The sequence below is a fragment of the Lissotriton helveticus genome, chromosome 10, assembly GCF_964261635.1.
Source record: "Lissotriton helveticus chromosome 10, aLisHel1.1, whole genome shotgun sequence".
Classification (NCBI taxonomy): Eukaryota; Metazoa; Chordata; class Amphibia; order Caudata; family Salamandridae; genus Lissotriton; species Lissotriton helveticus.
In genome coordinates, this window is record NC_136071.1 from 1,197,547,500 (window position 1) to 1,197,571,485 (window position 23,986).

General features: G+C 52.0%; 1 long non-coding RNA gene across 1 annotated transcript in view; it reads left to right on the plus strand.

Annotated features, from left to right (window-relative positions):
• Window positions 1-3,712: 3,712 nt before the first annotated feature.
• LOC144785682 (uncharacterized) overlaps window positions 3,713-23,986 on the plus strand; it is a 77,917-nt gene continuing 57,643 nt past the window's right edge. The window contains exon 1 of the long non-coding RNA XR_013602020.1: window positions 3,713-3,841. This is a non-coding gene — a long non-coding RNA (uncharacterized LOC144785682). The remainder of the gene's footprint in view (window positions 3,842-23,986) is intronic.

Genomic DNA, 23,986 nt, shown 5'->3' on the forward strand with positions numbered 1-23,986 from the left:
GTAAGAGTGGAGTTCCAATCCACAAGTCACTTCAGAGCAGGACTGCTTCAGAGCGGCCTTCTCCACTCCAACGAGTAGTATGGGTGGAGATCCAATCCACAAGTCACTTCAGAGCAGGACTGCTTCAGAGCGGCCTTCTCCACTCCAACGAGTAGTATGGGTGGAGTTCCAATCCACAAGTCACTTCAGAGCAGGACTGCTTCAGAGCGGCCTTCTCCACTCCAACGAGTAGTATGGGTGGAGTTCCAATCCACAAGTCACTTCAGAGCAGGACTGCTTCAGAGCAGGCTTCTCCACTCCAACGAGTAGTATGGGTGTAGTTCCAATCCACAAGTCACTTCAGAGCAGGACTGCTTCAAAGCGGGCAACTCCAGCCAACAAGTAGTATGGATGGAGTTCCAATCCACAAGTCACTTCAGAGCAGGACTGCTTCAGAGCGGCCATCTCCAGTCCAACGAGTAGTATGGGTGGAGTTCCAATCCACAAGTCCCTTCAGAGCAGGACTGATTCAGAGCGGGCTTCTCCACTCCAACGAGTAGTATGGGTGGAGTTCCAGTCCACAAGTCACTTCAGAGCAGGACTGCTTCAGAGCAGCCTTCTCCAGCCCAACGAGTAGTATGGGTGGAGTTCCAATCCACAAGTCACTTCAGAGCAGGACTGCTTCAGAGTGGGCTTCTCCACTCCAACGAGTAGTATGGGTGGAGTTCCAATCCACAAGTCACTTCAGAGCAGGACTGCTTCAGAGCGGCCTTCTCCAGTCCAACGAGTAGTAAGAGAGGAGTTCCAGTCCACAAGTCACTTCAGAGCAGGACTGCTTCAGAGCGGCCTTCTCCAGTCCAACGAGTAGTAAGAGTGGAGTTCCAGTCCACAAGTCACTTCAGAGCAGGACTGCTTCAGAGCAGCCTTCTCCAGCCCAACGAGTAGTATGGGTGGAGTTCCAATCCACAAGTCACTTCAGAGCAGGACTGCTTCAGAGTGGGCTTCTCCACTCCAACGAGTAGTATGGGTGGAGTTCCAATCCACAAGTCACTTCAGAGCAGGACTGCTTCAGAGCGGCCTTCTCCAGTCCAACGAGTAGTAAGAGTGGAGTTCCAGTCCACAAGTCACTTCAGAGCAGGACTGCTTCAGAGCGGCCTTCTCCAGTCCAACGAGTAGTAAGAGTGGAGTTCCAGTCCACAAGTCACTTCAGAGCAGGACTGCTTCAGAGCGGCCTTCTCCAGTCCAACGAGTAGTAAGAGTGGAGTTCCAGTCCACAAGTCACTTCAGAGCAGGACTGCTTCAGAGCGGCCTTCTCCAGTCCAACGAGTAGTAAGAGTGGAGTTCCAGTCCACAAGTCACTTCAGAGCAGGACTGCTTCAGAGCGGCCTTCTCCAGTCCAACGAGTAGTAAGAGTGGAGTTCCAGTCCACAAGTCACTTCAGAGCAGGACTGCTTCAGAGCAGCCTTCTCCAGTCCAACGAGTAGTAAGAGTGGAGTTCCAATCCACAAGTCGCTTCAGAGCAGGACTGCTTCAGAGCGGCCTTCTCCACTCCAACGAGTAGTATGGGTGGAGTTCCAGTCCACAAGTCACTTCAGAGCAGGACTGCTTCAGAGCGGCCTTCTCCAGTCCAACGAGTAGTAAGAGTGGAGTTCCAGTCCACAAGTCACTTCAGAGCAGGACTGCTTCAGAGCGGCCTTCTCCAGTCCAACGAGTAGTAAGAGTGGAGTTCCAGTCCACAAGTCACTTCAGAGCAGGACTGCTTCAGAGCGGCCTTCTCCAGTCCAACGAGTAGTAAGAGTGGAGTTCCAGTCCACAAGTCACTTCAGAGCAGGACTGCTTCAGAGCAGCCTTCTCCAGCCCAACGAGTAGTATGCGTGGAGTTCCAATCCACAAGTCACTTCAGAGCAGGACTGCTTCAGAGTGGGCTTCTCCACTCCAACGAGTAGTATGGGTGGAGTTCCAATCCACAAGTCACTTCAGAGCAGGACTGCTTCAGAGCGGCCTTCTCCACTCCAACGAGTAGTAAGAGTGGAGTTCCAATCCACAAGTCACTTCAGAGCAGGACTGCTTCAGAGCAGCCTTCTCCAGTCCAACGAGTAGTATGGGTGGAGTTCCAATCCACAAGTCACTTCAGAGCAGGACTGCTTCAGAGCAGCCTTCTCCAGTCCAACGAGTAGTATGGGTGGAGTTCCAATCCACAAGTCACTTCAGAGCAGGACTGCTTCCGAGTGGGCTTCTCCAATCCAACGAGTAGTAAGGGTGGAGTTCCAATCCACAAGTCGCTTCAGAGCAGGACTGCTTCAGAGCGGCCTTCTCCACTCCAACGAGTAGTATGGGTGGAGTTCCAGTCCACAAGTCACTTCAGAGCAGGACTGCTTCAGAGCGGCCTTCTCCAGTCCAACGAGTAGTAAGAGTGGAGTTCCAGTCCACAAGTCACTTCAGAGCAGGACTGCTTCAGAGCGGCCTTCTCCAGTCCAACGAGTAGTAAGAGTGGAGTTCCAGTCCACAAGTCACTTCAGAGCAGGACTGCTTCAGAGCGGCCTTCTCCAGTCCAACGAGTAGTAAGAGTGGAGTTCCAGTCCACAAGTCACTTCAGAGCAGGACTGCTTCAGAGCAGCCTTCTCCAGCCCAACGAGTAGTATGCGTGGAGTTCCAATCCACAAGTCACTTCAGAGCAGGACTGCTTCAGAGTGGGCTTCTCCACTCCAACGAGTAGTATGGGTGGAGTTCCAATCCACAAGTCACTTCAGAGCAGGACTGATTCAGAGCGACCTTCTCCAGTCCAACGAGTAGTATGGTTGGAGTTCCAATCCACAAGTCACTTCAGAGCAGGACTGCTTCAGAGCAGCCTTCTCCAGCCCAACGAGTAGTATGGGTGGAGTTCCAATCCACAAGTCACTTCAGAGCAGGACTGCTTCAGAGCGGGCTTCTCCACTCCAACGAGTAGTATGGTTGGAGTTCCAATCCACAAGTCACTTCAGAGCAGGACTGCTTCAGAGCAGCCTTCTCCAGCCCAACGAGTAGTATGGGTGGAGTTCCAATCCACAAGTCACTTCAGAGCAGGACTGCTTCAGCGCGGGCTTCTCCACTCCAACGAGTAGTAAGAGTGGAGTTCCAATCCACAAGTCACTTCAGAGCAGGACTGCTTCAGAGCGGCCTTCTCCAGCCCAACGAGTACTAGTATGTGAGTTGTTCGTAACTCTCCAGCTCCCTGTAAGTAGCTCTACTCTGGGCAGCCGAGCCTACTAAATTAGAAGCTTTTGGTTCAGTAAATTAATATGTGTATACCAGAACAGAGTCTGTGAATTGGAGACAAAAATATGAGTATTTTTAGAACGCATAACCTGAGGTTTGGAGAAAAAAATGGCTGAATTTCCAAAATATATTTAGAGCTGATAGTTGATTGATAAATTATGTGGCTTTGGGGAGACTTATATCCTTACCTTGTTGCCAGAGACACAGCTATGGCTGTAATGTATTATCCAGCTAAAGAAATTGAAAATTGACAACTTCCACATTGTTTGCCTACCGTTTGACTGCTGCCCCTATTGGTGATTCCTGTCTGCGAGGGACTTCTGCCCGCTTCGGCCCCATTGCCTGCCAGTACTGCTTTTGCCGTAATCGCGGACCGCGCGCTGCCCGGACTCCATCACCCAGAGGCCAGTGCGGTCTCGCGAGAGGCGAAGAGCAGTTCCCTTTGACCCCGGGCCTATAAATTGCAACGCGGGCTCCCACAGCACGGGACGTGCGTGGGCTCGCCCGGGCCAAAGGCGGGCCCGTCCTTGCCCATCTGTGACCGCCTGAGGCCGGGCCGGGCCTATTTTCTTGGCCCCTCTATTGTGAAAACGGACAGTATTTTCCAGTAAGGACATTTTATGTTTGTTAATTTATTCCTTTTATTGGGATTATTATTTTCTGTCTGTACTGTCCCTGGATTAGATTGTAGTAACTGGTGGAGTAATCACGAGCATAGACAAACTAGAGAGGAGTGTCGGTAGAGTTTTGCTGATACAGGAGGGCAGGCTCTTAAGTATTAACAAAATTTAAACTTACTAATTTTTTTCCAGGTAGAATTGGTTATTTTGGGCCAAGGGAAATTGCCCAGTCCAAAGCTTAGTTTGGGCAAGAAAACCCAAATAGAGACCCAACAAACTTTATTAGGCTACCTTACTGGAGCCATGGGGGCTTTAGATAAACAGATTAGTTCAGTTGAAGAAATTCTTGAAGCAGGTACCTCACGGTCTATTACTGACTTGCAACATCTTGCGGCCCCTGATAGTTCGAGACGGACTACTACGTTAAATGCTACAAATGGGTGTATTCAGCATAATGTGGAAGGAATTATTTTAAGCGACTCAGATTCGCCTTCACAACCACCCCAATAGAAACATAAAAATCCCATCACTGACGAGAACGTAGTGGCTGATAGTAATATAACTAATGGTGGTAAAATTGTCTGCTCAGAACCTTCACCCAAAAAGTAAAAAACTAACCCAACATGCTAGAAAAAAGCCGTGACTAAGAAAATTTCCCTCAAAGGCCGGAGATGAAAATAGTGAAAATTCCGAGGCACATAGTGAGGATATTAAGAACCTAATGACCCTGGTGGAAAGGCTGGATCTGTACTTTAGAGTTAGGCCGGACCAAATGAGTTCCAGACTAACTCTCATAGAAGATCACATATCCAATAGTAATAAACAAAATGGAGACGACCCTAAACTCCTCTCATTCCAACAAGGAAAGGTAAATATGGGTACAGTTATGAAAAACAGAGATACATCATCTCAGCTTGAGGGCCCTTCTTGCATTAAGGATGGCGAACCCCATTCGACAGCCTCCATCAGGTGTAACCACTTGACCAACAACCCGGCAGGAGATCGGGTGCGGGAGACTGATAGGGTAGGTGCAGTAAAAAATACAATTCTGAGCGGAGGACCTGGGGTTTTAAAGAGGGCTACTGATATTCCGGGCTTCTCTACTTCCCTTTTTCCCGCTCAGGCTCGCAATTATCCAGAATCAATTAAATTGGACTCAAACTGGGTAAACCTGGCCACCGACCAACATCTGAATTTACCACCTGCTGCTACTCCCTATATAATTGTCTTGGCGAACGTTCCAAAAAAAGAAACTTCAGCAGTAGAAGGCTTGGAAACACTTAGGAACAAATCCCTTCATTGGTTGGGCAATAAAACAGGTTTAACGGAACATCTGTTTAATAAATTTAAGATGGCAAGAAGGGTTCATGGGCTGGGCAGTCGTGGGAAATTTGTCTCGGGAGGCTGCATCGTTCTGACATTTAGATCTCCCTTCTTGGTTAGTAACATTTTGCGAGAGAGTGGCAATTATTCTATAGAAATGGGGGAGCTCAATATATTGCCACTTGGTTTTTTTTACCCACCGACGAAGGAGTCCCTGAGGGCATTTGGGTTTGGCGCCAATGTACTGAGTCAGAATTATGTTCATGATATACCAACTCGTAATAAATTCAATATGTTGTCGGGATTGGAAGAGGCTGATTGACTTGCTTTGTTAAACCCAGTTCTACCTGGGAAACACAAACTTCCGATCCTCCCAGATCAGAATCAGAAAGTACATATGGTTTCTCCCAGGCGGTCTATTAATATGACTTCCTTTACCCCCGAATTAAAACTTTTTACTGAACATTCTCATTATCCATCAGTAAACCCGGGCTCAATTGTTTTTTTTTTTTTTTTTTTTTTATTAAACCTTTTTTTTTAATTAACATTGTGCATCACATAGTCATGACAGTAACAGCATCAATTATCCTGTACAGTATCGATCATGGTACATTCAGCGGATACCCATCATCTGCAGCGGGCAAGGTACAACATAGATGAATTCCAACAATGTTCCGGAGTCAGAAGCCACTGCGCCTGCATCCCTCCCCCCGCCATCGTAGCTGTGCAATTAGCAAAGGGGGGGACCCCCCCCACCCTCGCAGTCAGGCATCCCCTCAGCAAGGAGAACCAGGAGTTCGTAATGTCATCAGTCCGAAGTCTCCCTGTCGTCGCCCAGCGAGACACCCCCGGCGCCCGGTGAATCAACATGTTATGAGTGTGCCCAGGTGGATAGGGAGCCGCTGCGCGCCCCAGGGAGCCAACCCCGGGAGGAATATAAGGGGTGGAGCACCACTGGTCAAGGGCCAATCCGTCGGGTGGTATGCATCATGGTGAGTGCAGTGTAATGTGCATTTTCACGCTCATGGGCCAGGAATCGGCTCGTCTTCACCGGAGGAGTCGCTGCCGGCAGCTTGGGACAGCCAGTAAACCTGCAGGGGGGACCAGAAGTCCCTGGGTCTGCAGCGGGCAGGCATAAGGTCCGCATAAACGCCATGTTGGTCCTGGCAGTACTTAAGGTCGTCCAGCCACTCCTTAAACTTAGGTGCCCTCCCTCTCCCCCATCTGCATGCAATCCTCCGTTTAGCTAGAAGGAGCGCGAGATCGACAAACTTGCGATCCGATTTGGGAATGTTTTTGGTATAACCTAGCAGCATCATCACCGGCTCAAGGTCAAGAGGACCAGCGATCATCACCTGCAACGCGGCATGCACCTGCTCCCAGTATTCCCGAATTACTCCACATTCCCAGGCCAGATGGAGGAAACCTGCGCCCTCCGCACGGCAACGCGCACATCTGTCGTCATCCGACAGTCGAAATCGCAGTTTCCGAACTGGGGTATAGTAATACCGTTGCACAAATTTATAGTGGATAATTTTCAGTCTACAACTAGAGGAGACCCGTGCGGTAACCGAGCAGCAGTATCCCCACTGTTCATCAGTGAGAGCAGTGGGTAGGTCAGCATCCCAGGCAGTACGTGCCTTGGACGGAACAGGGGGCCGTTGCTCTCGAATCTCCGAATATAGCTTCGACACCAAATGTCTGCCGTCCGAAACAAGCATGATGTGCAGCGGCAGGACCGCGCCCGGTTCCTCCGGGTAGCCAGGAATTATCTCCTTCATACCCTGTCGGAGCCGGATGTAATAAAAGACCTCCATTGGCGTCGGGGGAGTAGCACCAAAGAACTGCTCCTTAGTGCGGAACCGCTTCTCATGAAATAAGTCCCCCCAGGTATGAAGTTGGATGCGGTTGCACATGGAGTGAAATCCATTTTCCGTCAGGAGCGATAACTTCGGATGATATGAAAGGGGCAGCGCCGATGAGTAGAGCATGGGGGCTTCCAGTAATCTAGTCACTCTACGCCAAGCGTCCATGGTGCAAGTTACAGTGGTGGCAGGCGTCTCAACGTCCCCGATCTGGCCCAGCAGCATGCCCTTAAGCGGTAGCGGGTGAACTATCCAGTCCTCAGCTGCCACCTGAGGCATGAAGGGAGTGGGGTGAATCCAATAATAAGCATGTTGAGCCTGCGCACTGAGGTAATACACCTTCAAGTCAGGCACGTCGAATCCACCCCGGTCATACGGTTGCGTCAATACTTTCCAGCTGAGACGCGGTTGTTTCCCGCCCCAAAATAGGCGAAGCAGTTCAGACCGAAGACTTTTGAAGAAGTAGGCTCCCGGGTAATAGGGTATATTTTGAAAGAGGTAGAGGAAGCGCGGAAGGATGACCATTTTTATCAGGGAGGCTCTTCCCGCCATCGAGAGTGGGAGGGCCAACCAGCGAGTCACAGTATCGGCTAATTTGGAGATGGCCACCCCATAATTCAGGCGGACCGTGTCCTCCTGAGCGAGTGACACAACAATTCCCAGGTATTTCAAATCCGTACTACACCATTCCAGCGGGTAATCAAGCGGGAAAGGGGTCACCGAGGGCGTGAGGGGGAAGAACTGCGACTTCTGCCAATTGATGTGTACGCCGGAGACTCCACCAAACAACACAAATTCTCTCAATAGGGGGTTGAGGTGTACTTGCGGGCGCCGCACATATAAGGTAACGTCATCCGCATAGAGGGATATGCCTATCTGTCTCTGGTTGCAGTTAAAGGCGCTGTCCTTATGCAACTGCCGGATCCTGCAAGCCAGGGGCTCGATAGCTAGGGCAAAGAGCAGGGGCGACAATGGGCAGCCCTGCCGAGTCCCTCTCGTGATTGGTATCTGCGACGACAACACTCCGTTGATGATGACCCTAGCAACTGGGGAGGTGTAAAGCAATGTCACCCAGGCAATGAAGATCCGGGGGAAGCCCATCCTGCCTAGAATGGCCAGGAGATAGTCCCATTCCACCGAATCGAACGCCTTGGTGGCATCCAGAAACACAGCAGCGACCGGCAGGTCCGGCGAAATGGTAGGTATGAGGGAGAACAGGGTGCGGAGGTTATGGGACGTAGCTCTACCCGGAACAAATCCAGCCTGGTCCGGCAGCACCAGGGTAGTCATAAGTAGGGATAACCTAGTGGCAAGCACTTTCGCAAGAATCTTTGCGTCGCAATTTAGTAGCGATAAGGGCCTATAGGCGTCGGTATCCTTCGGGTCTTTCCCCGGCTTAAGCAGCGAAGTGATTGCCACCTCCCTCATAGAGCCCGGTAGTATCCCCTCCTCCAGCGACTCCTCGAACACCTCCTTCAGCACTGGTGCCATTATGTCTATATAACATTTATAAAATTCGGCCGGCAAGCCGTCCAACCCCGCGGCTTTACCGTTACTGAGTGACATGATCGCATCTCGGATTTCATCAATCTCGAAAGGACACCCCAGGAAAGCCCTATCACTATCACTCAGCCAACACAATGCAATGTCGTCGAGGAACCCACTGAAGTCAACCTCTCCAGTCTGCTGCGTGGTATACAGCCGTTTATAATGCTGCAGAAAGGTGTCCTGTATCCCCTTAGTGTCCTGATAAGTCCTGCCTTCGCCATCAGTGATTTCCAGTATGTGCGTGGCAAATCGCTGGTGTCTAGTGAGCGCTGCTAGAACTTTTCCCGGCCTATCTCCTTCGCAATAGCGTCGAGCCGTCCAGTACTTACCACGGAATTTGGCTTCCCTGGCCGCCTCCTCCTCAAATTCGGATAACTTGGTTCTGAATGCTATCGCCAGGTCAGGGCAAGGGTTACCGACCATCTCCGCCTCCAACGCTTTAAGTTCCGATTCAATACCCGTCAACGTGCGCACTATGTCCCGTAACACGCCACAGCTTTTAGAGATTGTGACTCCGCGCACGGTGACCTTAAAAGCCTCCCAGATCGTCTCAACCTTAGCAACAGAACCCCTGTTCCTAGGGAAGAAGGCCTCGATTTCCTCTCCGAGTTCGTGTTTGAATACCGGGTCAAGGAGGGCCGAGGGGAATAGCCGCCACGGTGGGCGTATTCTCGCATATCCAGGCAATTCCAGGACGGTCAGCACAGGGCAGTGATCCGAATATGTTCGAGGTAGGTGCCGCACCTTGGCGACGCCACCAGCCAGACCACGTGAGATGAAGCAGTAATCAATCCTGGCCCATGAACGTGCATGCGTGGTGAAGTGGGTGCCCTCCCTAGCCCCAGGATGTAAGTGCCTCCAGCTGTCCAACAATCCCGCTTCCTCCAGTATGCCCCGCAACGCCTCCCCGGCTTTCGTATTGTACTGTCCGCTACCGTCTGACCTGTCCGCCCCCGGGTACAAGGAGAGATTAAAGTCCCCCCCCCAGATCACATGTGCGGACTCGACCTCAAGTGCATGTCCCCATAGTGTCAAGAAGAACCCAGGCGTGTCAATGTTGGGTGCGTAACAGTTGATGAGCATAACAACATCAGTGCCCAGTCTCCCCCAGAGGATCACATATCTCCCCTCACTATCCGTCCGAACACCCAGTTTTTGGAACGCTAGTCGTTTATTAATCAAAATGGCAGTGCCCCTGGAATAGGTGGAATAGGAGGAGAACTCCCGCACGGTCGCCCATCTGTCTGCAAAGCGAGGGACGCAACGTGGATTAAGGTGAGTCTCCTGGAGTAGAGCTATTTGCACCTGGTGTCTATCTAAGTATCCCAGCACATTCCTACATTTCCGCGGGTTATTAAGGCCTCTGACATTCCAGGACATTATAGACACAGTATTTAAAGCATGATCACCCGTGCTCAACATCACATCCCTGTACCCAATGAGTGCAAACAGTCCCAGCACCCTGTGGTGCCACATCCTGTACCAAAAACCACCGCGTATAGCATCGTCGGGTGTCTAGATCAGTGATACTGCCACAACCCGTACGTCCATTCCCAGCACACATGCCATGACTATCATCCGCACAGTCATTCATTCTCCCAACAATCCCCCCCTCAACAATTGAACATTCCCCCTCACTCCATTCACAGTAACAGAAACCCCACTCCCCGAGCCCTCCCCCAACCCACTGAAGCAACCCAAACTTGCCAGTATTGCAATTCCTCCCCCCCTCCCAAACCCCGTACTCAATAACCACAGCAGAACCATGTGGGGAATCCCCTTCTGGGGGCATCAGAGGTACACGTCTACTCACCCCAACACTCCCCTCCCCTCCCGCACATACCATATGGGGAAGACAGAGAAGAAGGGGTGGTGCCTGGCCGAACGTAGTCCTGCAGATGTATGCCTCTAAGAAAAACCAACAGCACCGGACCCACAGCCCTCTAACAGTAGAAAACAATAATAATTTCAGTTCCATTCCCAACTGCCACCCGCCCAGTCACCTGCAGCAATATCAGTGCGTGCGTCCCAGGCGCTAGTCAATCAAAGGAGCAATGCGCGCCAGCTGGGCAAGTAGTCTGCTGGGGGTCCATGGTGCAGTAAGGCAGATACAACAAGCAAATGATGAGGGAGCATGCCGCCACAGAGCAGCCAGGGCGGGGACTCCGATGTCACCGCCAGCAGCACCCGGCCCCTACTCCAGCAGTGCGACAGGGTGCGAGTGGCAGAAACCTCACGGGGGCGCCGTTATGAGTCATTCATCTTGTGCAGCAGGATTCCCTCCCGCTTCGTCCGCACCCTCGTTACGCCTGTCTCTCCTCTCTGTGCGAATCCGTTTAACATAATCCTCAGCGTGCTGTGGGTTCGTGAAGAAGTGCTGTTTGCCCTGATGGGTTACCCGGAGCCGGGCCGGATAAAGAAGGGCATAGTCGATCTGCATATCCCTCAATTTCTTTTTCACTTCAAGGAACTTTTTCCTCTGATCCTGCACCATGGGCGTGAAGTCCGGGTAGAGTGAAAACTGTACACCATCACATGATAAATTCCGATGCGTGCGGGCAGCTCTAAGGGCAACGTCCCTGTCGCGGTAGTTAAGTAACCGGGCGATGATAGGCCGCGGCGGCGCCCCTGGCTTGGGGACCGGGGCCAGTGAGCGGTGCGCCCTCTCTACTATGAATTGACTCGAGAGGGCCTCCTTGCCCACAGCCGTTTGCAGTATGCGCTCAACATAGTCCTCCATGCGCCCAGTGTTGGTGGACTCCGAAACCCCCGTGACGCGGATGTTATTGCGTCTACTTCTCGCCTCCAATTCCTCATTCTTCGCCGCTATCACTCTGAGGATGTTGTCCATGCGGGTAAGGCGTGTGTCGTATGTCGCGGCAGTGTCCTCGGCCGTGGAGATGCGTCGCTCCGCCTCAGAGAGCCGCTCTTCATGCACCTCCACTTTTTGTACCACACCGTCCATCCTGGAAGATAGCCGATCAACCTTGTCCACAACCGTTGCGAATCCCTGACGCATCTCCTCAATGATCAGGCGCAATTCTGGTGTTATGACCGCAGGAGGGACCTCGGTGCTTGGCTGTCCCGTGGAGCTCCCGGCGCCCGTTGCGCCTCTATTTGGTTTCTTCGAGGCTGCAGGTTCGAAGGACAGTTTGGTTGCTTGGCATCGTTCTTGCCCATGGTGCCCAATCCGTTGGCACCCAGTGGCTGGAATGAGTGGTCGGCCCGTCAGGCCCCCCGAGCAGAGCCCGCGCACAGGTCGTTCCGTATATAATGCCCCAGGGGCAACCGTGTCAGAGTCTTGTCAGCGGGGTAAACACAGCTCCCACCAGACCTGAGAGCTGGCCAGCCCCCAGCACATCAGCCCCCGGCAGCAACAGGAGCACCTCGGGTAGGATAGGGCAGAGGAGGGCGAGATCAGAGGGCTTACGCCCCAGCCGCAGCCGCCGGCGGGACCACGCACTCAGTGGCACAAGAGCACCGGCGGTGCCCGCTGCCGCCTTGCGTGAGAGCAGTGTTAGGCCCCGCTGGGCCTGGTAGGAGTCCTAAGTGGTAAAGGATTGCGCCCCTGGGGGTGTCCCCCGCTGCCTCCGGCGAGATCAGGGGCCCAGCCGCCCGCCGTGCACAGGCGTAGCGATATGGCCAACCGGGTCCGGGTGAAGTCCTCCAGGCGGAGGGTCGCGTCCTTGGGGATGGCCGCCGCGGCCTCCGCCGGGTCCAGGGTGCAGAAACCCGACCCTTCGCCGCCGCTGCAGGGGAAGTGGCGCGGTGCTCAGCCCTACTCCCCAGTGCCGCTTTCTCAGGGGGGGGGGCGAGACTCACCTCCGCCAGTCCACGGCACTCGTTCAGCAGGATTCCCGCAGTTCCGGTCGGGTTGCGCGATGAGGAGGCCTAGCCGCCTCGTGTAAAGCCACGGCCTCAGGTGTCACAGCTCCCGGTCCCGGCCAGCGGCCCTCCACAGCAGCGACCCTCGGGGCACTCTCAAGGCGCCGTAACTCAGGCTCTGGGCGTCGGATCTCCTCCAGATTTGGACCGGCGCCGCGTCACAGGTGCATCCAGCAGCGGTGCGAATTTCAGGCATCCATCTGCAGGGGAAGCGGATGAAAGCAGGATAATGCTGGCCAGGCAGCCAGAGCCTCACAGAGGTGCGGCCATTAGCTAGTGCGCCCTCTAGCGCCCCCAACCCGGGCTCAATTGTTAGTAATAGACAAGCCGAACTGGATAGTACGTATCATTCCAATTCACTAGTTGAAACCACTAGCTTAGGATCTGATCTGGCTAGATGTCGGGACATACCATCTCTTAGTATACTCTACTGGAATATTGCAGGTCTGCATTTAAAAGTGGCCAACGATATTTGGGGTAGATTTATGCAAAAGTTTAATGTCCTCTGTTTCCAAGAAACGTGGGCTACATGTGAAATACATATAGAGGGTTATAAAACCTACTGCTCACCTGCACTACCATCACCCTCTGGGAGAGCTAAGGGAGGTATGACTATTTTTGTCTCCAATCTTGTGGAAATTAAGGAAATTATTCCACTTAAATTGGAACCTAACTTTCAAATAATAAGCCTGCATTTGACTAAAACTGATATCTTAGTTTTGGTCAATTTTTACAATAATTTACAACAGGGTGAATTAACGATAACACTAAAAGAAATCTTTCTTTCACTGCAGGAATTTTAAAAAAATAAGTTAAAGAAAGATGCGGTAATTATATGGGGTGGTGATTTTAATCAAACTTTATGTATGAACACCGATAACTTAGCTTGTGGCTTTCTGGATGAGAATGAAATCCCAATAACACACTTCCCTCATACAATAATTGGGAACTGTTTGAATGAAATCTGTTTTGGTTAAGAACTAGGTTTGGCTAATGAAATGACAAACCCACCAGTTCCGCTTATTCCCACTTTCAATGGTAGAGGAAAGTTCAGTATAATAGATTTTATTTTTACCTCTTGTAGGGCTGGATCGTGAGTTATGAAATTTAAGACTCATGACAACGCTATTAGTGACCATTACCCTAATACCATGACCCTATCACTCTTGCAGAAATCAAATAGGCGTAATACCTTGAGGACCCTTGGGTAAAACACCTTGATTCTGGAAAGGCTCAATGGGTATTCGCTTAAGTGAGACAAAGTGAATCCATCGATGATTACTACTAATGTAGTCAAAAATTCCCTAATGGCAATTAATAAATGCCTCGATCATGCTACATCCAATAAAGAAGTTATGATCAATTTCGCGATCGTAACGAAAACAATAAAAGAAGCTCTCTTTGCCAAATTAAAAGACAGAAAGACTATAAGTAAAGGATGGTTTAATAGCAGATGTGCTAAAGCCTATTCTAAATTAAAAATAGCCCTTCATATAACAAAAAGGGGGATACAGGAAATCGCCACCCTTAGAAGGGAGTACAATCAGGTTATTAAATTTAGTAAAATTGAACTGAAAAAAGAACTATGGGATAAACTGCATAAAAGCTGCAACATAAAAGACAGTGCTGCCTTTTGGGCAGTTGGTAAATCTCCCTTTCTTGTAGAATCTAGAGATAACCCCAAAATTGAAGTGGCAATGGATGAACAAAAATGGGTTGATCATTTTGCCCGGATATTTGGTATTCCCCCAAAGGGACAAGAAGTACATAATGACCTGGCAAAAAACAACTTTGAATTGAAAATAACTACACTTCCTATAGCCCTAGACATAACGTACAGCGAAGTACACCAGGCCTTGCTGGCCAGTAGAAATGGAAAGGCACCAGGCCCTGATGGGGTCCCAGTTGACCTCTTCAAACATAACATGGAGCTGTGGACCCCAATCCTGACTAGAGTTCTGCAAGCATCATGTGCTGTAGGGCTTGTAGATTCATGGTCGGAATCTAATCTTGTCCCTGTTGTTAAAAAAGGGGACCGCCAATCTCCTTCTTGGTATCACCCCATACCCTTGCTGGATTCCTTGGGGAAAGGGGCGGGCCGAGTTATCCTCGAGCGACTCCAGCATTGGGCGGACGATAACCAGATTGTATCAGATATTCAATTTGGGTTCTGAGAGGGACTCGGTACTACAGAGCAAGCCCTTAATTTGTCCCTTCTGATGGGTAAATATGTTAATGCTAAGGGGGAGCCTTGTACATGGCGTACGTTGACTTACCAGCAGCCTTTGACTGCGTAAGTCACTCCAAACTGTGGTCCATTTTACTGGAAATGGGGGTAGAGCGTGCCCTTGTAAATTTCTTGCATGAATTATATTCTGACGCTACAGCAAGAGTGAGGTATGGCATTTGGGGGGAACTGACGGCGTCATTCGGAGTAGAGAGGGGGATCAGGCAGGGCTGTGTCCTGGCCCCCTTTCTTTTCACTCTTTACATCAACGGCTTAGAACAGGAAATGATTAAAGGGTCCCAGGACTTGCCAACTATTAACAAATGCCCAATACCGGCCCTACTCTACGCCGATGACGCCGTGATTCTAGCACGTACCCCCCTAGAATTACAACGCACCCTTTTGAGATATAATACCTATATGGCTGATCTGGACTTGAAAATTAATATAAAGAAAACTTTTGTTATGTCAGCAGGTTCTAGAACAAAGAAAATTAGGGCTACTTTTATTGACAACATAAAACTTGAGACCAAAAACACGTACCCGTACCTCGGAATCCTAATAGACAATACATGCTCCTGGTGGCAGGCTATTGAGACCAGAAAACTGCTCTTCATGAGGGCAACAGTTGCATTAGCTAACTTCTCTTGAAGATTGGGACAAAGGCCCCCCACTGAGCTCATTGAGATATATAAGGCAAAATGCATAACCGTTGCACTTTATGGGGCTGGAGTGTGGGGCTACGGAAAGGTGGATGGCCTACAAAAGGTTGAAAATAGTTTCCTAAGGTTTCTTCTAGCTGTACCACAAGGTACTTCGACCTACTCATGCCATTTGGAATTGGGTCTGCCATACCTGGTAGACATAGTCAAAATCCAACCACTTCTTCTATGGCACCGTATTTGGACGTCCACCAAAACTATTTTTTGTCAAGGGTTTATACAGGACTGATTTTCTCTAGAGAATGTTCACAAGATTGGGTGGATTGCCTACATTAAAAATGTATTTTATGACTTAGGAATGGCTGAATATTATCACTCTCCCCCATTAATCTTGGAATCCTCCAGAAAAGAGTTAAAAAAAATATGCTTGACGCATTTAGAACAACTGCGCTTGACTAATGAGGCCAGTAAAATATCTGTCCGACATATGTTAACAATTCAAAGGACCATGACTATTCAACCCTATCTAACCTTCAATTTGTCCAGGTATGAAAGATTCTTATTAGTACGTTTTAGGCTGGATACTTTCCACTGTTTAGTCCCCTTTCCTAAAACAAACGATTGGGCAACGATTTTACCAACTTGCCCTTGTGATGATGTTTCTTCCCAATCTTCAATGCACACGATTTTATTTTGTAAGTTCTATAACGAACCGAGAAAACGTTGGCTAAATCCGATCTTAAAAATTATGGGTTTCCGTAGGAGCCGCCTTGCATTTCTTTCTCTCTAACTTTTGGAAGAAGAGTGTATTGCAAAAGATATAGCTACATTTTTGAAGTTTGTTGTCAGACATAGGCTAAACTTAGATTAGGGCTGTCAAAAATCGTATTTCATGATCATATTAACTTTTATATTTTGTATAAGTGCACCATGTTTTAGATTGTTTTTAAAGTGATTGTTCTTTTGTATATTACACTAAGTCAAAATTCCTAATGAGTTTCTATATGTATTTTATTAGAAAAACACATTTTAAACATGCTCCTTTTTGTAAATTTTCATATGTACTTTTATTGTTTTTATAATATTTGAAAACCGAATAAAGGATTTTTTTTTTTGTTGTTGAAATTTTTATTGAAGGTAACAACAAACAATAAAAAACAAAAACACAAGGCAAAAATACAGTGATGGTGATCTTGAGTCCATGCGGGAGCAGCTCTGAACAGTTCAAAACGTACAGTATAGCGATAAGCTATAGCGGGGAGGGGGGGGGGCAGCGAGGAAACAGTACTGTTGGACTTTGGCCCTTAGGGCAGGTTCACCCCTAAACTTTTTGCTGGTAAATGGTGACCTGGTGATGGGGATTTTTGGATTCTGCGCACTTTCACTGTGTCCCAGTGGAAAGTGCGTGCGCACTCTGAGTGCATGTGCTGAGCTAGGCCTGCCCGCCCATAGGAATGCATAGGGAATGTATGTGTCCCTGGTAGTTCCTGATGCGTGGGGTGTACAGGCTTGAGTCTGGTATGTGTGAACTCGTGAGAGTGAATGCTGCGAGATGGTGTATGCAGCATGTATGTGTCTAGTAGGGAAGCGCCATTTCTAGACATGGCTGTACGTGTGCTGTGAGGGTGCTGGCGTGTGATTGGCTGGAGCTGGCTGGCATGCCAGGCTCCAGGAAGTCTGGATGGGTCTGCCCGGTGGTGAGTGGGAGATTAGCATGAGTGATGTGTGGGAGGAGTGTACCTGTGTCCTGGATGGGCTGGGTTTTCCCCACACAATGCTGGCTCCGCCCCCCTGTGGTGTGTCTAATGACCCAAGCCCTGCCAGTGAATAGAGAGGGTGGCTGAGGTAAACAGAGTACTCAAGAACCAGCTGCGACTGGTTCCGCCCCCACTCTGCACCTTCAGACAAAGGGAAATGCTGTATAAAAATGGGGCTGTGTCCCCACAGTTTTTGTTCTCTTCCAGGATCCTGAGGGGGCTGTTGCTGCTGCTGCTGGGCCAGAGGACCGCCACTTGGGCTGTCTCCCTGCCTGGAGACCCAGTGAGCTGGCTCTGGGCCCAGCCTTGCCCCCCCCTGCCTTGCTGAAGGACCTTTGCTGGACTTTGTTGTCCTATAGCGCCTGGGGGTGCTGAATTGGATTGATAGCGCTGGGAGCGCTTTCCTTTTCCCTCCTAGCGCTAAGAGCGCTTTATTTTGCATTTAGCGCTGAGGGGCGCTTTACTTTGGGAAGCCGGAGCCCACCCGGCGTTGGCCCCGCTCCGTGACGAGTCTTGAGCCCCCTGGCAGGTGCCCACTCTGCCGGGGACATTGCCGCCTTTTGAGCGCGTGACCACCGCGCTTTATGGTAATTAAGGCCGGTGCCCACCCGGCATTGCCCCTCGAGATTCACCGCCGCAGCCCGGAGTGTTTTTAAAACGTTGCCGGGCCGCTGCCAAGTGCGACCCGGAAGTGGTTGGCCGGCCGGCCAATCAGTGAGCAGGCCGACCGGAAGTCCCGCCCCGCAGCCGCGACCTGGAAGTCAGGCAGGCCGGGGGCAGGACAGAGAAACAACCGGACGCAGACGGGAGGCCACCCCGTGCTCCAGGAAGAGAGAGAAGCCGGCGTCTTCTCTTGTCCCCCCCCGGGCTCCCAAAGCGAGGGAGAGCCCAGGAGAGAGAGGGCAGAAGCCTGGCCGAGAGGAGCTGACGCCTCGAGGAGCCGCCGCCTCCCCTGACAGCCGGTGAGTGCGGGCGCCCCCGGGGTCACTTCTCCACCCCAGCGAGGCTCGAGGGCCAGTTTGATTTCCGAGTCCCCGGAGGGGGGACTCCAGCATCTGGGGCCACATTCGTGTAGAGCCTTCAAGGCTCCTGGCGGCATCTTTGTTTATGCAAGTCCACGAGGGACTTACACAAGCCGCCCCTTTTGTTTGTCCAGAGCCACGGAGGCTCAGGGGCATTTCTTTGGTCATGAGCCCTGAGAGGCTCGGGGGCAGAGTGGAAGAAGGAGCCCAGAGAGGCCCCACCCTGGCCCATTCAATTTAAGAGCCCAGAGAGGCTCTAGGGGGCCACATTTATTTCTTAGGGCCCGGAGAGAGGCTCCAGGCGCCAAAGTGGTTGTGAAGGGCCCAGAGAGGCTCTTGAGCCCCCACTGTTGTTCTTGAGCCCTGGCAGGCTCAAACATTGTTGCACCAGTTGCCCAGCACTTTGTGGGCAACTGCTACGTTTAGGCCCCCCTGACTTTGGACACAGGGCGTCCTAGCCCCAGAGAGGCCAGTTGGCCTAGGGACAGTCACAGGTGGTGACTTACGTGAGTTTGGCGCAACTGTACTTTTTCTGCACCTCTGAATGTGTTTTTATGCGTCATGTGCCTTACACCTCTGAATGTATTGTGATGCATCATGTGTTTTCCTCCCTTACACCTCTGAATGAATGTTATGCATTGCATCATGTGTTATGTGATTCCACCCCCACAGGTATTGTGATGTGTAGGTGGTTGTTTTCTCCCTAGTACAGGTGGTGCTAGTGAGGTCCTGGTTACCAGTAATTACTGGTTGTGTGCTATATTCTATGTACTAAGTGCTATTTTTGAAAGTGCTACTTCTGATTCCTGACAGTGGTCCAGGTGGCCCTGTCTTGTACAATAACCCCTGTAAATTCTGCCCGTGCCTCTGGCCCATTGTAAAGTGTGTGTTTTATCTAATGTGTTTTGGTGTAATACAAAGGCTATTTTTATATAACCTTGTGTGGAGTTTCCTTTGTGGTGGGCCTGGGGGTTGTTGCTGGGGTGCGTGCGCAAATACTTAACTTACATCGCCTCCAAGTTTAGCCTTGCTGCTCGCGCCACGTTACCTAGAGGGTGAGTAGGGGTTATCTTGGCGTGTAACTCCCTTGCCCTGACTTGGGTGTGGTGGTCTCTGACTGACTTTGGCGAAAGCCCTGGCCAGCCGGGGATCCCATTTCCAACATTGGTGGCAGCGGTGGGATAAGGATTTGTGTTTGCCTTGTACCTTAGTAGCAGCTGGCTGTACCACAAAACTCTGCATTTTAGATGACCACATTTTGGGGATTATTGTTTTTGGTGAAATTCCATTTGTTTCTTCTCCTGAAGAGTGTCATTTGATAATTGTGTTCAGTACATTTGTCCCCCGCCCTGCTTCCAGAGTTTGGTACCTGTGTCGCTTTTGGTCAGGTTGAGAAGTCAGGGGTGGTAGAAACTGCCTTACCGATCCGAGGGGAGGGTGTGTGTGGATGAATGGTGTGTTTTCCTGGACGCATGAGTATGAGTTCTCTTTGATAAGGAGATTGTTGAAATTTTGGAATTGTGTACTCTTACTTCAGATTGTTAAGTCCCCTGTGTTGCACGTGTCTGTGAGCATCTTGCCAAGATGGAGTCTGCTTTTAATGTCTGGGGTCTGTTTATGCATGAACTGAGAGAGTTTTGCAAAGAGAGAGACATTGCAGTGAATGAGTCAGACACCCAGTCCCAACTTAGGGGTAACCTAATCCAATGGCAGAAGGATGACTGGGAGCGTGAGCACAGTGAGGAGAGGGCCCGGGTCTCACACCATGAGGGTGGTGGGTCAGAGGGGAGCCCTGAAGAGTCTGAGGAGGAGGAAGAAGATGATAGCACAGGGACGCCAGCAGATAGTGAGGACCCCATAGATAGGGAGTCCCTTGCTGGGTCCAGTGTAGGAGGCAGCGCCTCATCCCTTTACCTGTCCCCAGAGGAGCTGGAAGATAGGAGGAGAGAAAGGGAGCACCAGCTGGCTTTAGAGAAGCTCAGGTTGGAGCATGCCCAGGCTATGGCACAGCTGGGCGTTAGAAAGCAACAGCTGGAGGTTAAGAAGCAACAGCTAGAGACCGAGAGGGTCTTAGCGCAGGAAAGGATAGAGGAGGCTGAGAGGGCAGCCACCAGAGGCACAGTAGCTCTGGAGGGTAGACTATCCCCTGCGCGCAGTGTTGAGTTTCCGGATCCCCCAGGGAGGGTTGAGTCCAGTGGTGGCAGCTATTTAGATTTCAGTGTAGGAAATCCCAGTCCCAGTTCCCCGCGTCTGGTACCTGTTTCCCCAGAGGAAGAGTTAAGGGTGAAATTCAGGGGCAGTAGGAAGCTGCCTCACCAGTCGTGGGAGAAGTTTGAGGATGAATGTCATGGAGCACTGTGGGCTTGGGTAGAGGTTCACACTGACTCTGATTTTGAGAAACTGTTTGATATGATTGTCAAAGAGCAGGTGCTCAGTGGTTGTTGTCCAGAGTTGCGCCAACACCTGTTGGATTATGGGTCTCCTTGTCCAGAGCAGCTTGCCGCGGAAGCAGACCGCTGGGAGAGGGCCAGAGGTTCTCTAGAGTCCCTAGTGAGTGACTCCAAAAGTAGTGGTTCAGGTATCCTCCAGCCCAGCGTGGTGGAGGAGGCTCAGTGTAGCCCAGCTAGGTCCCAGGATAGCGAGGAGGGTGTAGGGGCTCACTGCCTGGCTCAGTGGAGCAGGAGTGAGTGGGAGACCGAGGTTCCCCAGACGCCCGAAGCCCTGCCTCAGGACTTGGATGGTTTCTTGAGGGAACACCAGGTTGGGGACCTAGGCTGTCCTGTTAGTCCACTTGAGGAAGATCTCCTAGTGAGTAGAGGACCTGGAGTGTCTGTAAACAGAGCTCCTGTGGTTCTAGATGCTGGCAGTACCGCTCCGGTAGGGAGGGTACAGGAGTCCAGAGTGAGGAGTGAATGGGGGAGTTCCCCAGTGAAAGGACCAGTGGGTCAGGGACTACCCAGTTGGGCTAGGTTCCCGTGTAGTGACCATGGTAACAACACTTCTGGTCTGGGGGATCGTCACGCACTGTCAGGTGGACAGAGGGCGGGAGATCTGCGCCAGACAGACAGTCACACGACACATGGGCCATGTGTCAGCCTCAGGGGGATTGTGTGTGAGTCCCCAGAACTCCTGGAGTGCCAGGCGATTGTTCCACCGAAGGTTTTAGACCAGAGGTTGGAAGGCCAGGTTCAGGATCAGCCTGACCTGAAGGGTGGGACGACTGTAACCAGTGTCCTGACCGGTTCTTCTTCCAGAGGAACTTCTCCAGGTGGGAGAGGGCAGACCTCTGGAAGGGGGTGCAGAGGGTGGGAGAGTCCACCTCTGACCCCGGTGCAACCTGAGTGGATAAGCCCTGGGTTGGAATGGCGTTCTAGGTGTACCCCTCGCCGGAGGAGGAGGAACCCTAGGAGAAGAGGTAGGGGGAGGAGAGCCTTCCCCGAGACTCCTGGTCCGCCTGAGGTTGTAGGCCCTAGGCTGGAGAACCAGTGGCAGTCTAGTCCTGTCTGGCAGACAGGAAGAGTGGAGAATGGCTCCTATGTGCCGGGGTTACTACCCCCGCTCTGCGAATTGGCATGGACCAGTGGCACCTGGGTGGCCCAGGGCCTGGTCCTGGCCGCGGACAACTTGGGAGTACCAGTGGGGTAGCCCAGTTGGTCCAGACAGTGTGTTTAGAAGGAATCCCCTGGCTTCACCATGGCGTAGAACAGGAGGGTGTCCCTGCAGTTGTGGGCCCGCGTCCGTGTTCTATCGCCCCAAGCAGGGAAGTCCATCACGGTGGTGATTGGTCTCCCCTGCGTTTTGGCTGGAAGGGGGTTATGTTGGACTTTGGCCCTTAGGGCAGGTTCACCCCTAAACTTTTTGCTGGTAAATGGTGACCTGGTGATGGTGATTTTTGGATTCTGCGCACTTTCACTGTGTCCCAGTGGAAAGTGCGTGCGCACTCTGAGTGCATGTGCTGAGCTAGGCCTGCCCGCCCATAGGAATGCATGGGGAATGTATGTGTCCCTGGTAGTTCCTGATGCGTGGGGTGTACAGGCTTGAGTCTGGTATGTGTGAACTCGTGAGAGTGAATGCTGCGAGATGGTGTATGCAGCATGTATGTGTCTAGTAGGGAAGCGCCATTTCTAGACATGGCTGTACGTGTGCTGTGAGGGTGCTGGCGTGTGATTGGCTGGAGCTGGCTGGCATGCCAGGCTCCAGGAAGTCTGGATGGGTCTGCCCGGTGGTGAGTGGGAGATTAGCATGAGTGATGTGTGGGAGGAGTGTACCTGTGTCCTGGATGGGCTGGGTTTTCCCCACACAATGCTGGCTCCGCCCCCCTGTGGTGTGTCTAATGACCCAAGCCCTGCCAGTGAATAGAGAGGGTGGCTGAGGTAAACAGAGTACTCAAGAACCAGCTGCGACTGGTTCCGCCCCCACTCTGCACCTTCAGACAAAGGGAAATGCTGTATAAAAATGGGGCTGTGTCCCCACAGTTTTTGTTCTCTTCCAGGATCCTGAGGGGGCTGTTGCTGCTGCTGCTGGGCCAGAGGACCGCCACTTGGGCTGTCTCCCTGCCTGGAGACCCAGTGAGCTGGCTCTGGGCCCAGCCTTGCCCCCCCCTGCCTTGCTGAAGGACCTTTGCTGGACTTTGTTGTCCTATAGCGCCTGGGGGTGCTGAATTGGATTGATAGCGCTGGGAGCGCTTTCCTTTTCCCTCCTAGCGCTAAGAGCGCTTTATTTTGCATTTAGCGCTGAGGGGCGCTTTACTTTGGGAAGCCGGAGCCCACCCGGCGTTGGCCCCGCTCCGTGACGAGTCTTGAGCCCCCTGGCAGGTGCCCACTCTGCCGGGGACATTGCCACCTTTCGAGCGCGTGCCCACCGCGCTTTATGGTAATTAAGGCCTGTGCCCACCCGGCATTGCCCCTCGAGATTCACCGCCGCAGCCCGGAGTGTTTTTAAAACGTTGCCGGGCCGCTGCCAAGTGCGACCCGGAAGTGGTTGGCCGGCCGGCCAATCAGTGAGCAGGCCGACCGGAAGTCCCGCCCCGCAGCCGCGACCTGGAAGTCAGGCAGGCCGGGGGCAGGACAGAGAAACAACCGGACGCAGACGGGAGGCCACCCCGTGCTCCAGGAAGAGAGAGAAGCCGGCGTCTTCTCTTGTCCCCCCCGGGCTCCCAAAGCGAGGGAGAGCCCAGGAGAGAGAGGGCAGAAGCCTGGCCGAGAGGAGCTGACGCCTCGAGGAGCCGCCGCCTCCCCTGACAGCCGGTGAGTGCGGGCGCCCCCGGGGTCACTTCTCCACCCCAGCGAGGCTCGAGGGCTAGTTTGATTTCCGAGTCCCCGGAGGGGGGACTCCAGCATCTGGGGCCACATTCGTGTAGAGCCTTCAAGGCTCCTGGCGGCATCTTTGTTTATGCAAGTCCACGAGGGACTTACACAAGCCGCCCCTTTTGTTTGTCCAGAGCCACGGAGGCTCAGGGGCATTTCTTTGGTCATGAGCCCTGAGAGGCTCGGGGGCAGAGTGGAAGAAGGAGCCCAGAGAGGCCCCACCCTGGCCCATTCAATTTAAGAGCCCAGAGAGGCTCTAGGGGGCCACATTTATTTCTTAGGGCCCGGAGAGAGGCTCCAGGCGCCAAAGTGGTTGTGAAGGGCCCAGAGAGGCTCTTGAGCCCCCACTGTTGTTCTTGAGCCCTGGCAGGCTCAAACATTGTTGCACCAGTTGCCCAGCACTTTGTGGGCAACTGCTACGTTTAGGCCCCCCTGACTTTGGACACAGGGCGTCCTAGCCCCAGAGAGGCCAGTTGGCCTAGGGACAGTCACAGGTGGTGACTTACGTGAGTTTGGCGCAACTGTACTTTTTCTGCA